Source organism: Sinocyclocheilus rhinocerous, unplaced genomic scaffold, assembly GCF_001515625.1.
Source record: "Sinocyclocheilus rhinocerous isolate Xijiao unplaced genomic scaffold, SAMN03320098_v1.1 scaffold2966, whole genome shotgun sequence".
Classification (NCBI taxonomy): domain Eukaryota; kingdom Metazoa; phylum Chordata; class Actinopteri; order Cypriniformes; family Cyprinidae; genus Sinocyclocheilus; species Sinocyclocheilus rhinocerous.
The window spans coordinates 386,497-389,831 of NW_015634018.1; positions in this window are offsets into that span (position 1 = coordinate 386,497).

Sequence of the window (3,335 nt, forward strand, 5' to 3'; positions counted from 1 at the left end):
CTGTCAATCAAACTATTGTGGGAGGGGCCTGTCTGTGTGACGTCACACAGACCGGCATCTGAGATCGGCTCGATTTGAGAAAGGGGAAAACATTTAACCAGATTAAAAAAAAACACTGGGTGGATTTTTATCATTATAGGGTGGTTGTGTACACACACTGCCAACACACATTTCAGTTCAAACAACTTGTAAAAGTGCATGTAGCATCCTTTGACCCCTTTAAAAAAGATTGGCTGTCGATGTTTTTATCGTTCATCAGCTTTAATAAAATCGTTCTGAAATTGATTCCAACAATATCGTCATAGTTGTAGTTGGACTTCCCTATTATCATAGAATTACAATGATTATTAAACCTTTATAGTAGAGATGCACCGATATATCGGCCGATAATTGGTATCATTGTTCGATTGATCAGGGCCGATTATATCCTGTCAATCAAAAGGCGGAGGAAAAACGTGTCAGACTGCAACTCATACTGTGTGAAAAAATAAAATCTCTGTTGAATTCAGGGCTGTCAAAATTAACATGACGATAATGCATTAACCGTTAAAAATAGCAACATTAAAGCAGGCTCTATTTGACCCTATGCATCACCCATAGTTCAAGCCAGGGTTGCCAGATCCGCAGTTTTTCTCTACGCCAAACATTATTTGTAGCGCGCCTCCCATCCATTATAGCGCAAAACAGCATTGGTTAGGAGAGATTTATCGGTATCGGTATCATTCTGAATAATCGGCTAACTGTATCGGCAGAGGATTTCAGTATCGGTGCACCTTTATAGTCATTTCATAGCCATTACGCCGCTTATTGCAATATTTGCTTTTACTGTACATGACTGGCTTACTATAAAGTCGATTAGTAACAATGAACAGTTGTGGAAGCTCTAACCAAGACTGTTAGACCGATAGGCCACATAAACCACCAAGAACACAAAACAATATATTAAAAAAGTAAATCAAGTAGCTGTTAATAACAAGCATTGGTTAACCAAGTTGCTTAAACAGTAACTCCTTCATCTTTCCTACAAATGAGTTCTCATTAACAAATGAGTTAACTAGTTTAGTGTTAGTAAATCAACCTGATTGCTAAAGCTGAGAAGAGCGAATCTTAAGGCCTATTGTCAATAACTATAAACTCAAGTATTAATAATCGTTCTAATTCTATGAGATACTGTAATGATATATATTGTTATATAGCTAACTATAACGTTATATAACGATAACAACACAGAGGAACGATATCGTTGGTGTTTTTTGCAGCTGTAAAAAAAACAAAAAACTACAACAACACCATTGATTCGAGCAGAACGTAATGGTGCGTTGGTGTGGGAGGTAATAGTTATCTTTATACCATGGTCTGTATGAATACTCAATTCTGATTGGCTGGCAGGTATGCATTAAAACCGTTTAATGCACATGTAGTTCCAAGTCAGTTTAATCACTGTTATATATTAATGCGCTGCTTTAATTGATGCACACACACACAAAGAGAGAGAGAGGAACACAGAAACTTCTTGTCAGCGCTGCCCTGCAACTTTTATTAATAAAATAGCTTACATATTGGATCACTTATGTTCCTCAGCAACAAGGTGGTAAAATCGTTGATTTTTAAGTTACTAAACACAGCTTCATGCACACACACAACTGTCATCTCTCTTTCTCTCTCTCTCTCTCTCTCTCTCTTGAGCGATTAATCGATCAATAATTAATTAAAATAAATGCTATAATTCATTCAAATAAATGTGGTCTTACCGCACTGTTTCATCTCTGTGTCTAGAGCTAACGAGCCATAACTGACCGTCAAATATTGAGCTGCAAACATCATTAACCGGTTTAACTTGTCAATACTGGCAAATGGCCATGGTATAAGCGGCATAATGCACGGCTAGCTGTGCATTAAACAATTTAAATGCACTCCGCGGAGGCAACCGCTGAAAAAAAAAACGACTAAAACCAGCCTAAGCTGGTTGCTTGGTCTTAACTGGTTTAAGCTGGTCTCCCAGCCTGACCAGCTAAAGAAGTGGCCAAAACCCCCTAAAACCAGCCTGCTGACCAGCTAACACCAGCCAACCTGCTTAGGTTTTTGGCCTCCACATTGTGCATTAAAATCGTTTAATGCAGAGCTAACCGTGCATTATCCCTTACTTATGTTTCATTCTTGGTGTGAACGGGCCTATGCTCCACCCGCTCATGGGGTTCAAAAGAAAGCTTAAGAAGATCCAAGACGCTCTTATTTACCTCCAGAATTCGTGGCCTGAATGTGGCTCTATCTCTCACCTCATTCAGAATGAATGACAGATCCGTGTAAATACTCGTTCAAGGTCTGCGCCCCACACGCAACCTACACAGCATGTGTCCTGGAGCACAGCAGCAGCGCTTTGAAAAAGACTTGCTCGGGTTTCACAAAGAAAAAAGGATTTCTGTCATTTGTCTAGCTGTGGCCAGAATGAAATCACCTCCAGCTGAATATTTGAGGCTGCAATCCAATATCAGATGATGAACTTATGAGCAGTATCTTTTACTCTCAGAGCTACCATGATTGGGAGACAAAATAAAATGTAAAATAAATTGTTCACCCATAATGTAAATTAATTATTTTATATTAGTTATATATTATAGTTTTTTATATATAACCACTTTTTCCCCAAAAACCTTTTTTTTTTCTGTAGAACCAAAAATGAAAATTTTTATGATGAACAGGCCGAAATAACTGATATAAATAATTTACTTAACTACTAGCATAGTTACAGTTCAACGAATCGTTTTTACGAGCCTTATGCCCCAGTAAAATATTTTACCGATAAATCTTGTCTGATGGTGGAAATTAGGCTAAAGACATGAGAATCATTTTCTCTGATCATATATCATGCAATCATGTCATGTGTTTTTTTATCAGCTGTTTAGCATCAGAATTAGCGATGCCAGATCGTGAATGAATCACTATTTTGATCTAATCGGTTAAATGGGTTTGCAAGAAGTTCTGAACTGGTTTGCGATTCAGTTTGATTCATTCGAACAGTTCACTCACTGAATCGTTTGCTGCGGTTTCTCACAGTCATGATTCGCTGGATGAGGTGGATATTTACCTACGATGTACTGCAGGAAACAAAACTTTCATCAGCTTGTGAACCCTGTACTGCTGAATCTGAATCTGCAGTCCAGTACTGATGAAAGGCTGGAAACATCAGTCTCTAAATGCCTTGCCCGTTCTTATGTCCCTCAGACACACTCGGCACACATTGTTCATGCTTTCCAGAGTTAATATGATCACTTTCCACTAAGAAGACAATTACATTGGTGTAATCAATCCTCACGACTTCATATTGAGTTGGTGAG